The sequence below is a fragment of the Diuraphis noxia genome, unplaced genomic scaffold (assembly GCF_037042655.1).
Source record: "Diuraphis noxia isolate RWA-SAM2 unplaced genomic scaffold, SU_Dnox_SAM2 contig0013, whole genome shotgun sequence".
Taxonomy (NCBI): domain Eukaryota; kingdom Metazoa; phylum Arthropoda; class Insecta; order Hemiptera; family Aphididae; genus Diuraphis; species Diuraphis noxia.
The window spans coordinates 282,774-296,603 of NW_028301723.1; the positions used below are offsets into that span (position 1 = coordinate 282,774).

Genomic DNA, 13,830 nt, shown 5'->3' on the forward strand with positions numbered 1-13,830 from the left:
AACTAATTAGGTAACATCTGCTTTTCGGATCACACGCAACTATATAATGATGATATATTTTTTTTCTCCTAACCAGAGTCGCGTGGTGGGCGAGGAGTGGGGGGCGTAGGTATTTTATATCACTATTAATTCCGGACGAGAACAATAATGATAACATTCTATAGTTTTTTATTACGATACCGAATTTCGACATTACTTGAGCGTCTATAGACATTCATCCGGGCTCTCATTGTTACAATGCTAACGATATAACTACCTACGCGTTCCGGCCCGCGCCGTCTTTAGGTCTAAATTATATTGTCATTATAATTATTACCATAGTATTATGTCACTGCAGCGGTATAGTAGTACGCGCGTCGTCGTAAGTCGTCGATCGCTAATGCAAACAGCCGTTTATGATCGACATTAATATTGTTGTTATGTTAAAACGACTGCACCGCTATACATATTATTATATTATTATAATGTCGCAGTGGTATAATATACGATGCGGGACAATGGCACGTCACGTGATTCTATGTCGATAAAAAAAACAATGATGGCAACAATATTGTTATTATGCAGGCGAGATGCGTCGTGCTACGTTATTAATAATTTACGATGATAATATAATAGGTAATTATAATATACTGTCAGGACGATGAAACTGCAGCATCGCAATGCCCGCCATAATATTACGATGATGATGCAGGTATGCGCGGTATGCAGCTGCATAATCACCTCGTAATGTGCACTTCTCGGTATAATGCACACGCGGTTTCCTGACCGACGGCGATTGATATCATAGTGTATTTTTGTGAATGGCAATTTTATCGACGTTATAATATTATTATTATTATTATTACAATTTACAATGTGACCATGTACCATGTAGTCGCTTCGTGTTTTGTACACCCACGGAGACTCGTCGAGGCCTCTCGGAGGCGGCAGCCGCAGCAGCAGGCTTGTAGCGGCAGCTCGTCCGCGAGTTTAAAAATAATACTCGGCGGCGCCTCCACCGCCAAACGCCAATGTGCGTGCGGTGCGTGGCGGCGGCGGGCAGACTCGACAGCTTAAATTTATTCCGAGCTTGCGATGCCAACGCGCGTCCAAAACGATGAGGTCTGCGTGCAAAATGTGTGTGTACACGCTGCTGCTGCTTCTCTCCTGTTATGGCCCATAATAGACGCGTGTGCCGACGGTTCCAGGGAAATAAGAAAAGAAAAAAAGAGTGTGTGTAGACAATTATTTTCACTACCCTAAAAATAAATTATCGTCCAGTCGTCATGTTATAGTACAATATTATATTGTTATATAATTATATCCCACGCACTGCAGTATTTTATTATTGCTGATAGTATTTTATGTGAATATATTTTGAAGTGATCGAACAATAATTATTTAATTAAAAAACATTTTCTTTTCATAACCAAATATTATGCGCTATATGATTGTATAATAATGTTGTCTAAATATTTCCATCAATTTTCTATTATGAAAATGTTTTTCCATATACCTATGTGCTTCTTGGCCAAATACTATAACTAGATTATTTCCTAATTATTTACGCGACTCATTCTATTGTTTCTATATTATATTTCCTGAAAAAGAGATCCATTCGAGAATTTTTTCCAGTCGTATTCCTGTGTCCTATAGTGACGTGCACACAAAGTTTCTCAATCGTGTCATAAAACCGGTGTTTGAGTTCTATGGTGTGATAGCCGTGGGTGCACATACGCAGAATATAAAATAAAATCGTACATGCAGTCTTTATTGTTTTTTCTCCGATTTCATTGCGCGGCAGCCACACTGACAAATCTCTCGACACCGCCAATGGGCGTAAAATCTTCTGTCGCGATTTCCTACGCTAACCCCTCACCAAAGCATCAGCTGTCCAACGCCGAGTACAGCCTCGAGTTTCTCAGAATTTCGTATTAAACCCGAAGTGAGAAAATAATACAAAGCTATGTACACGTTATGAATATAAGAAAATATTTGTTCACTTCAAAGGCGCATATTATTATTACATTCAATTCGCCGGCGGCTGCGCTGATGTTGCGAGACGATCGTGATGAGAGCCCAAGCAGACATCTTGGCGACAAGTGACACTGCGACAGAGTGGATTTTCATTCGAAATGGATTTCGGGTCCATCTTAGTGCGCACCTGCCATCGGCTGTAACTCATATTAATATTTTGATGATTAAATATCATTATTCACAATCGATATTCGTCCTCAGGTGAACATCGACAGCCCAAACAAACGGCTTCCGACGCCCCAATATTAATTTGAGCGATTGAATTTTCGTATTCAATTTCATCATCGATGTCTCGGATATCTGAAATTACTTACTTTTTGATTTAACAACACATTCAACTTGGCAAGCTCAGCTGCCGATAATAATTTATATATACAACGACCAAAATTAAAACCTCTTCTCGCGGACCCGTTGAGATTCGTATAATAAAGACGCGTCATCGTCACCGCAGAATGGGTCGCAATTCGTCGGACGATTATGTTAATAATATTAAATAATATAATAATTTAGGAACACGTCATATTTTATTTATAATGGTAATAATTCACTTGTTTACCTACCGTTTGCGCTGTTTTACAATCGGCGTATACAAGTTATTATAATATAAACTACAGATGACGCTGTCGACTATTAATATTTATACATTTATTATTTGTGAATTTATATACATTCGCGTCGACGAAATCCTAATTTGTTTTTCTTTCCTCATTTAGTTTATGCGAGTAGTAACTGGTATGGCCTCATCGTGTATATGTGATCATGGTTATTTATTGCAAAACTTAATTCCATTTTTGTGTATAATAATATAATAACAATTATTATTAATCTTGTCAACTGGCCTTTTACTAATTTTGATTTTAAATAAATACACACTCACTATATGACGTTACGAATTACAATATAGAAAATTGTATGTATACATTTAACAATAATTTATTTTATTTAATTCGTATAGGTACGTATGCGCAGGCGTTGTGTCTGATCCGTAAAAATGCGGTAAAAGCAATTTAAATATTTGGCAGACAAGTCACTTCACCGTATAATAATAATTTATATATTTATAAACGTACCTATACGTTAGTGTGTGTGTATGTGTGTGTTGCGATGTTCAATGTCAACGACGACAAAAAACATAAAAATAATCGTTTCGCGTAAAAACAAGAGAAAACGTATTGTAAAAAATAAGAGTTGCGTTAAATTAAATACGTCTCGTCGTCGAGAACGAGAGATGAAGAAAAAATAAATAGTGAATGATAACAAAATACTCTTCTCTGTTTATATACCTGCTACAGTGAAAAGACCGCTGCTCGTTTTATGACGTGCACTGCAGCAGCTAGTGCACATTGTCATTGATATTTTTAAATAATATTGACTCAGGTGCCTATCAGTCCGATATTTAATAAATTTAAAAGACTTAAAAAAAACTTAAAATTCTTTTAATTTTAAGAGTTTATAGGTTAGGTATTCGCTTAAATAATTTCAAAAATATTGTAAATTTTTAAATATTATCAATATAAATATTGGGACGTTTACCATATCTAATTATGATTTGTTATGATTACAAATTTGTATAGTTCTCTTATTGATTATATATTATTCAATATTATAATAAGCATTGTAATCTAAAATATTGCATACGTTATATTACTACAGCATTAAAAAAGCATTAAAAAAGCATTTTATGATTTTTGTACTAAATCATTATTATTATTATTATTATTATTTTTTTTTTAAATTATAATTACCAATCATTTTAGTCTACGAAATCCGGGATCTGTTTACAACGTCAATAAAGAGGCTTATTAATTTACTAATTTATTATGAACACATTTTATAATAATATATTAATATGTCGAGGTACTTTGCCGACGATTTTCTCGATTTATCAGCGCAATGAAAAAAATCGTCCTACGTTTCCATAACTATTATAAAATTATCATAGAATTATGAAACAAGCGAACGAATAATCGTCACTACACCTGCAATAATATATTATGTACTTTCCATATTTATATATAGTCTTTTACAGTTATACTTTTATATTAAATGGGCGCATAAGCGATAAAATATTTTACACGTACTATATAATCGAAATAATTGTTGTAGGAAAATCTATGATTTTTGGCCTGTCGTCTACAACAAACGTATATATACACTCATACGTATATTATACGTATATGTTGCGCACAGACATATATTGTACGTACCAGCTAGGGTAGATTGAAATTTCTCTTCTATACATCACGTCATCGGTCGACCGGAATTTTCTCGACATCGTTTTAATCATGTCCATCATATTGAACCCAAATCGATTTCAGCGGATTTTCGCGAACCCGAACTACGTGTTTCGCTGTGATTGGACGATTTAAATAAACGGGCTATAAATATTGTTTGTATATACGAAATCCAACTACAGGGCCATGGTGAACGTGATATCGACCCGCCATCGAAGCCAACTGTTATAGAAAACACTATTGACTTGAAATTTTTCCTATTTACTTTGTACATTTTTCTTTTATCTGTTTGATCGTGGTATGAGGTATTAATTATTTTTATTGCATACCTAATTTTATTTTAGGATGAAATTTGAAATTTGCAAACTACTTTGTATTATGGTCATCATCAAAAATAGATTTATTCAACATTAAAGTATTATTTTGTTTTTATATTGGACATAATAATGCTGGAAATTGAAAATCAATTTATTTTAGATTATATTATGCGAAGTGTAAGCTTACTTAAATATGTTTGATTTTTTTTTAATCTTCATTAGTCCCATTTATTTTCTACATTATTTTAACGAAATACTACGTCTGAATCTCTTACGTGTAAACATATTTAAACAGTCTTATTTTTACGAAGAATATTAGGGAATATTATAAATTCAGTAATATATGTATAGGTACCAGTGCCATAGTTTTGACATTTTTTAGGGGGGAGACTTAAAATTGTATATTGTTTACTTGCATGCATAAAACGTCATTAAATAATATTGAATTATGTTAAAATATTAAAAATGTAGTAATTTTAGTAATTTTATGTAGATCCATCGCATGTGGACCTTTACATAATAGCATTTATGGCCGTGAAAAAATATTTTGTACCAATTTATCTGAACGAATAAAAGTATAATATAACAGTGGGAAGTAACCGGAAGCATGAATGCATGATACAATGAAGAACAAATATATTTGTTTGTATTACCTATATAAATAAGTATAATGTATACACCACCATAAACGGCAAAATTGTCAAAATGTCACCAACGGGAAATCGCGTGTCTACTCAAACAATACTTGCATCGATCCTTATCGTGGTATACATAAATATACATTAAACACTATCGATATTCTCATTACTGGTTTGTATATATAGGGAGTAGTTTTAAAACATTTTTGTTCCCAGGAATTTCGGAAATATACGCATTCACGGACCGCAACTTTACTGTATACACCACGTAATATATATATATATATATATATATATATATATATATGAAGTAAACAAAAACGTTGCGGTTGAAAAAAAAAATGGAACCGTTCCAGTTGACATGATCGTCAGTAAACTGTACCTCATAACCCCTTGCATTTCTCACATCGCGATCGCATTTCGAAAAAAAAAAAAATAAAAAAAAATAGAGATTACCCATTGACAGAATGCACTCTTCGCAACCCTCGACTGTGGTATTCTTGGGCACACGACAAATCCACGCATCGGAAATTCACACTATCAAATCTCGAATCTTTCTCTGATCGTCTGCTGCGGCCCGCCGCTCTTTTAGATACACCCGCTGCACGTCATAATATCATTTTATCACAAGACAGCGATAATTTTTTCCATTAAATATTTTATGAATTGAAGCATCGGATTTTTTTCGTTTCTTCATAATACATTATATTATATTATCATATCGAGTGATCCATTTAACGTAAAACACGCATCACTTTAAATTCTGTTAACATTTTTGAAAATATATCCTAGCGAAATTTTGAGTCGTTAAAAATCAACAGTTTTCTAAAAATAATATAAGTATGTTTTTTTTATTATTATTATAATTTTTACATTTTTCTGAATTGTTTAGCGACAACATGCTTTTTAACTATTTATTTCAAAGGAATATTTAAAGTAAATATTAATGTAAATTATATATTTAAAAATATAAAATAGTTGCCATAATTGCACACTTTAAATGAAAAAATAAAAACTGCTAAATTTCTAAAAATAATAAAAATTCAGTTAAATATAATAATTGCTATACTGTAATATAATCTCGGATCTTCATAAGAAAACAAATGTTTCATTTTATTACATTTAAATAGAAACAATATAATGCATCATTTTATGAAATAATTTTAACTAATTTCCAATATTTCCCGTTTTTTTCTGTCCAACAATTATTAACATGATATGAAATAATGCGTCTTATTAGTTCTATTATATTTTATTATGTTATTAAATACCAATTTCACAACACGTGATTAAATAAATTGTGAAGAAAAATCATAATATAAAATATTTGATGAATAGCAAACGATAATTAATATAGTATATTAAATAATAGGTAATACTGTTTATAGTTTATCAATAAATATCATAATATAATTTAAGTTAGGTACACTTAATAATATTATAGTATCTATGTGCCATTATGCAATATGCATAAAGATTTGTGTATAGCGTACGTATTAATAATATATGATACAGTTGTATTAGTCATGATTACGATTGAATGATTCTTGGAATGGTTTATTCCATTAAATCTTACATTTTCATTGGAAATATAATTATATAATAAAATAAATAAAAAAGTGCCTACATTAAAAAAATCGTATGAAATATTATTTTTCCTAACGATTTTATAGCATGATGAAGATGTTTTTATTGCAATTTAAACAAACCAAAATATGCATTTTCTAATCAATTAATTAGTTATAATGTGCAGTCGTTACTGTCAATACCATTGAGTATACTTATTCACATAAAAATATACGTCCAATATACATATATATAATGTACCTATATAAACGCTTGTAATAGATAGCGTATTGCTGAATTGGTAAATGTAACAAAACAACATCCATTTGTAATAGTTAAAAACTTATACATTTTTTTCGAATATATACGAAAAAATGAATTGAAATTCAGTGGTTCATTTGCTCTTTAAATAGGTAAACACAGTCAAAATTAAACTGTTTTTGACCTTTCTCCCGTCAAATTTAAAATATGGGTAGGATTTACCCGGAACTCGATTTATTGCTTTACATTTTTTATATGAGACTCTGTTTACCTAAACATTTCATTATTTTGATACTAACCTAATAGTAGGTACTCAATTAATCAAACCTTGCTCGGCTTGCTCAGACGTGGAGTATTGTAGTCCATTATCCAACTTATATAAATAAGTATATATATAACGTATTTAACGTATATTTTATAAACCTATAGACAGCCACTTGTCATCTGATATCGATCACAAATCTTTATATAGATCTGAACAGATCAATATATAAGAATAACTTAATCCAATTTTTTTCTTTCATGAACCGTTACGTGATGCCCGGGCTCATTAAGTTCCTGTGACACCGATTTATCACGTCATAAAAAATGTAAAGAATGATGATACGAGTGCTTATATGATAGGCGCACTGGGAAAATGTAGTCGATTTAGGCGCGCTCGACGGAATAAAAGGTCAGATGACAGCTAGTACTCCAAGAGACATATACATAATAATTGTTATAAATTGTATAATTACCTTTATTGTAAACGTTTTATAATGGTGCAGCAATATTATAATATTATACTCATCGCGGTGTCCGGTGTGGCACAAAGGCGTCGACCCGGGCCATGCAGCCGTCTGTAAATAGTGTGCAGTACACGACCACAACAAATATACATATTATTACACTGTACCTACTCATTATTGTTTGTACAAAGTATGAAATACGTCATATCATATTGATTTAGCCTGCCCTTTGTAGGCACACAACCGACGGGTATCGGAAAGTCAAATTATTATATTACATAATATATTATGGTTTTTTTTTTTACACGGCGACGTGTATTCTATATATGCATATTAATTATCAAATAAAATAATCTATTTTTATTACCAGATCGATGGCCACAGATTTCTAAATTGGCTTGTGTAGACACCGCGTGGCGTCGATATACAGGGTGATTTTTTTATCATGAACCACTCATTATTTCAAAAAGTATCAATGTTTTTGAAAATATTTTTTTAATAAGTTTCACGTTGTTAAAAACACAACGTTTTTATCAAAAAATTATGTTTATAAATATTTTTTATCCTTATATCGTGTGTTTTTCTACATCTGCAGTTTACTTGAAAATTTCTGAATTTCCTATGTATCAACTTTAAGGGAAACAAGAGGATATGAATAATTGTCGACATCATAAAAAATATGACACTTGATATCGAGCTCACTTCTGCAGAAAAACGGTATAATGTGTTTTCATAATATTTCGTTTTACATAATATAATCACATTCTCACTAAACGGTGTGTATGGGTATGACGGGCAAAACATAACTATACTGTGTTTCTCGAGAAAAACCCTTTCCGTATCGAATAACTTCGTTTTGTACGTGTAAAACAAGTCTGTGTTCTTCGGTTGAAAACTACCTTCACCTTCTAGCTGACAAATAAATACAACTCGAACGGTCGCGCGAGTGTACAATTCCTAACACAAAGCAATAATAGCAATAGCATTATTATTGACATAATATTGTTGTATCCATGCTATAATATTTTGATTCCGGCATCTGCAGCTGTATTTTTCTATTCTTTGAATATTTGTCTACCGCAAGAAATCCGTTTATATTCCTGCTGAGTCATAGGTATACGAATTATGTGGGTGGAATATGATGAAAAGATGTACACACAAAATTGCTGCGAAGAGAAAAATAAATTTTAGCTATACAATTAATTCTATGCAGTAAATTGCAACCGACAAAGATAACAATTAGTATTAATTTTATAAGTAATATTATTTGTCTGAAAGCAATTTAGCACTATCCAGAAATGGTGACTATCACTGTTCTCAAAAAAAAAAAAAAAAAAAAAATGATTCGTGTGATTAAAATAAACAAAATTGAAACATAATAATACTATGAGTATTGAGTAGGCTATTATATTAGGTAGGTAAAAGTTGTTTTCATTAGTTTAATCGTATAATATTTAAGAGCATTAATAATAATTAAAAATAAATTGTATACACTATACATAAATAAATTTAAAAGTAACAGTGTTTAAAGTAGATCTAATTGTGGGCTCAATTTAAAATCACCTGGTGTTTTTTTCGTTAGGTTTTGTTGAAGTCATGCGCAAGCGTTTATACAGCAGCAGTGTCGTCAATGTCCAGAAAAAAAAAGCTTTTGGTTAGTTGTGAGCTGATGCGTAGTGGGTACCTGACACATATTATAGAAAAAGATAAACTATATAAAATTTAGTTTAGGTAACGTTGCGTAGTTTGATTTCTTCAACGTGTCGAATCGTAGTTCATAAAATATATCATAAAACGAATATTCAATGGAATATTTCTAATCGAGTACTTGCGTTCCGATAACCTTTGTGTGGAGGATATTGATATCCTTATGTTACACATACTAAAATAAAAGTATTTTTGTTGCAAATAGTCTAGTATTATATATAAATTAATGATTTTTTGTTATTTTCAGAAAAGGCTGAAAACCACGTTGTGTCGTCGTCTTTGTGTCATCTTCACTCGTCAAAACTACAGGTAAAAATACACTTTAATCTATGAACTAGTTATATATACGTATAATATTACGCGTGTGAGTACATACTGTACATCCGGCACTGTACTTTTATCACAATATATTATTATTATTTTTATTTTTATTATTATTATGTTTTTGTTGTACTTTGGTTTACCTCACACCACACGACTCCTTATTATTTGTACCAATGGTATTATGATTGTGTCTGCTGACAACCGTAACGAATTGAAATCCCTCAGTTTTGTATTTACTGAACTGTACTATGGGTACGGTTACAGTGTTACTACCTCCGTCGCTATATAGTCCAGTCGGTAGTATATAATTTGTACCAAAATTAAATTCGTAAATGTAATAAATCAATCGATATATTATTATGCATTATATTAATTAATCTGTCGATAGTAAACGTGTGTAATAGTCGTAACAGCTGCAGCTAACGCTATTGGTTTATTATTTCACAGCACCGCAGGCACCAAAATTTAATTTTTCTCCGTCATAATATAGTGAATACATGACGTACCTACCTATTATTTTGTTATGCACGTGGTTGAAGGGTTATATTGACCTGCATAATATGTCGTATGACTGGAGGTCATTCCGAAAACGTTATTATGATGTCTTGGTTACCACGGTGATCGTAAAAAGTAAAATTTTAATTTAAAAGTATAAATTGGCGATTGCGCCATTATCGTAGGTTAGGTTAGTTCATCGAAGCGGCATGTGATCAAAATCTAACAATGAGTTTAGCCCGTTGAATAAGTTTAGGTATGTATTCAGTCGCCACACACCATAAACATATCTACTTCTGATGTGTCTGCAGCAGCTAGTGTGCATCTGTCTGTGGGTATTTTTTAATGTATTTATGTGGATTAAAAAATTGGACAAAATCTGGAAATAGATTTATCATAATACGCGAGAACGTAAAAATGAAAGTATTATTGCTTATGCTAATTTTGGTATCACCAGAATGGATTATATCCATATTTTCATCATTAATTTATTAATCAATATTTTATTTTTATTATGTATCATTAGATCAAGTTAGGTTAGGTCATTAGGCTTATTTTTAAATTTGCTGCAGATATAAGTTTATAGTGAAACAAAATACATTTTTTTTTTAATTTTTGGCTTAAGTTTATAAAATGGAAAAAAAAATATATTATTCTTTCGTGTTTTCTGTTAAGTGCTTATTGGATTGGGGCTTGGTTATTGAGAGGTATTCGTGATTCGGTGTGTTTTTGGCATTAGGTCACAATGTGATTGATCGTAAGGTTTTCCTTGCAAATGCCACATGTTAGGCCACGGTTTTTCTCATGAGAAATAGAAGTGAGTTAAATGAATGTTTATAGAACATACTCTAACGCGAGTAATCATTGTTACATTTATATATCCTTTAAAATAAAAGGATATCTTGATTTTTTTTTAAGTTTACTTTATTCCGATTTTCAGTTTTATTTCTTGTTTTAGTGGATGATTATTTCGAGTGTCTCTGAGGTTATAGTTAAATTTAATTTTATGAAATGTTGATGGCTTCATTTGCAACTAAGTTTTATTAATAATATAAATACATTAGTAATAATTTTAGTATTTTACATTGTCTTCGTGCATAGTAATGTATTATCGCATTAAAAAATTTCGATTTCTATGCATCGTGGCCATCGATGCGATTGAACATCGTATGGTAGGCCAGGCACTTATTAGTGGTCAGTGATTTAGTGAAGTAGTCAGACGTTCAAGATCTCTGTTTTTCATCGATTTTAATTGATTTAATTAATTCAAATTATATTTCACAAATCTTGGTCGTTGTTTTTTTTTTACATTTAGTTAACCCTGGTTCTAAAATCCATGTCCATGTCCACTCAATACTTGACGATCTTACTATGAAAGATCTCAAAAAGTTGCGATTATCTAATTATAATTATATTATATCACTGGGTGACTCGAAAACCTCCCGAAGTTAATAATATATGCATATATACGTGTTATTAATACCATCACCATAAATCCATGATGCATCGTTATCATCATCATTATCATTATTATCATTATACACATCTTTACAATAAATTGCTCTATAATATTATTACCCTATTGTATCATGCACTGCGAATACGAGAGTGCGCGTGATTAATATATTATGAAATCTCTTTGCAGACACATACTTGGTAATTGGTATAGGTACATATCAGAGATATATATTATGATGTTTATATATGATACACATATTATATTATCAAAACCATGAGATTTCACTAACGGTAAAATAGGTTTGCAACGCACAAAGAATATTAAATTGTCGTATGTCTGGGGGATAAAATATTTGCGAACGACCGGATAAACACGGCATGAGCGTCTTAAAAAAATCAAAATATTCGAGAAAACGCACACTTTATCCTCAATGCGACGCATCAGAGACAGAGATATCCGGGCGATTATTCTATACACATAGTTTGTACCACAAGTATTTTATGTATATATTTTAAAAAACAGAGGAAATCTCCTCGTGTTACATTACATTCATTTTATTTTTTCGCTCTCCCGCGGATAAACCAAATATAATGTACCTACATACGACATGTCTGCATATTGTATCGTATCCTATACACGACGTCATTGTTTTTCCCCGTCATAAACGTCGACGATTTTATTCCGTCGTGAATACAAGTGTTTCCTCGTTCAAACATAATAATTAATAATATTATTGCTTTATCGATGATCACAACATCCGAAATTGTAATAGATAGGTAATGTATTTCTGTGCTCTACGAAACACGCGGCATCAGTCAACGAGCTGCGATTTTCCTTCTCCATATCCCGTGGGAATCGAAAGTTTTTTTTCTCATTATTATTAAGCCAGACGTCGTGTTCCACGAATTTGATTAATAATTGAAAAACAATAAAATTAACTTATAACATACGGCAGCTATTGTTGTAATACGTGGTCATCAGTTTCCAAAAAATAATTCCATATTACATTATACACCTTGTCACCTTGAGCGTAATAATGTTTTTACTCTCGGCCAACAGACTTTTATTTGATCTTCGCAATTATTGGCGTGTACAAGTTTTCGGGTGTGCTATGAAATTATATTCTGATATTGGAAATTGATTTCTAGACTGTAACCAGCTGCTATATATTAGCCGAGGGGAAAATAAATTATGTTCGGTAATTTTATATTATTGTTATCAAAAATATGTTTAACCTATATACATATATATATTATAAATATACACAGTAAGTGAGTGAGAAAGAGATAGATAGAGAGCAAGAGAAAATTATAGAGTTGGAGAGTATGTTATTATATTATTGTTTATTATCATTGTTGTACAATCAAACGAAAATATTGTCAACAAAGTTAATAACTATTTTTATTTTATTTATATTGGAAACGAAGAAATTACCTATATTATTATTATTAGATTCTATCCCTGCGCTCGGAAATATGATTTTCGTTTAAAATTATTGGAGAAAGATATTTCTCTATAATCCCTTCCCCTCATTCCCACGAATTTCGCAACATAAAGATTTCATCTATAAAATAACTTAAACTAATTACTTGTGATCGAAGTACCGTGAAATCTTTTATTCAGTTTCCTTATATATTGTTTATTTGGTTATATACACCCACATCAGACAACTGTGTAATGAGCGTTTAATATTTGAGTGTTGAAATAAAGCTAGTATAATATATATGATACTCGCGCATTGAATAAATATGAAAAATTGTATTTTTAATCAGTAACATTGGCGTTTATCAAAATGGTAGGAAAATTATGAATAATCACATAAGTAATGTTATTTACACACGCAAAATAGTATTTCTTTTTTTTTTCATTATAATGATATGCTTAAGTATATACGTATTACTATTATTATTATTACATCACCATAACATAATTATTATTCGCCACAAAATATTTTCGACTCGTTCGTTCAAAGTGTATAAAAGAAATTCGATTTGATGAAGCTCAGATACCTACAAATAGCATGCGTGAAATGAAAAAGACTTAAGTTGGATCTTAAAATCCAAAAATGCAATTATTTGGATCCAG

General features: G+C 31.2%; 1 protein-coding gene across 3 annotated transcripts in view; it reads left to right on the plus strand.

The window, feature by feature from the left end:
• Positions 1 to 13,830, plus strand: part of LOC149054019 (protein muscleblind-like) — a 183,975-nt gene that overhangs the window by 54,829 nt on the left and 115,316 nt on the right. For all 3 annotated transcript variants that reach the window (XM_089230689.1, XM_089230687.1, XM_089230688.1), the window contains exon 2: positions 9,715 to 9,776. The gene's annotated coding sequence lies outside the window, so the exon portion shown is untranslated. The remainder of the gene's footprint in view (positions 1 to 9,714; positions 9,777 to 13,830) is intronic.